Here is a 603-nt window from a genome sequence, read left to right as displayed (position 1 = left end):
TCACCGATCTCTTTCAGGTTACCTCGTCTATACAAGATGTAGTCTACCTGCGTGCTCCTACCTCCGCTCTTATAAGTTACCCTATGTTCCTGTTTTTTCTGGAAAAAGGTATTCACTACACCCATTTCCATCCCTTTTGCAAAATCTACCACCATCTGTCCCTCTGCATTCCTATCCTGGATACCATATCTGCCCATCACTTCTTCATCCCCTCTATTGCCTTCACCAACATGTCCATTGAAGTCTGCACCAATTACCACTCTCTCATTTCTGGGAATATTCTGCATCACTTCATCCAACTCATTCCAGAACTTCTCCTTCTCTTCAGGTTCACATCCCACCTGTGGCGCATAGCCACTAACAACACTGAGCATCACACCTTCAATTTCCAATTTCAGACTCATAAGTCTATCTGACATTCTTTTCACCTCTAGGACGTTCCTTACAAACTCCTCCTTCAAGATGACTCCTACTCCATTTCTCTTCTTGTCAGCACCATAATAGTATAACTTAAAGCCTGCTCCTAAGCTTCTAGCCTTACTACCCTTCCACCTGGTCTCCTGGACACACAGTATATCCAGCTTCCTTCTCTGCATCGTGTCC

Source organism: Fistularia commersonii, unplaced genomic scaffold, assembly GCF_037954325.1.
Source record: "Fistularia commersonii isolate RoL2024-O1a breed Wild unplaced genomic scaffold, RoL_Fcom_v1.0 HiC_scaffold_125, whole genome shotgun sequence".
NCBI lineage: Eukaryota > Metazoa > Chordata > Actinopteri > Syngnathiformes > Fistulariidae > Fistularia > Fistularia commersonii.
Note: the sequence above shows the minus strand (reverse complement) of the source record.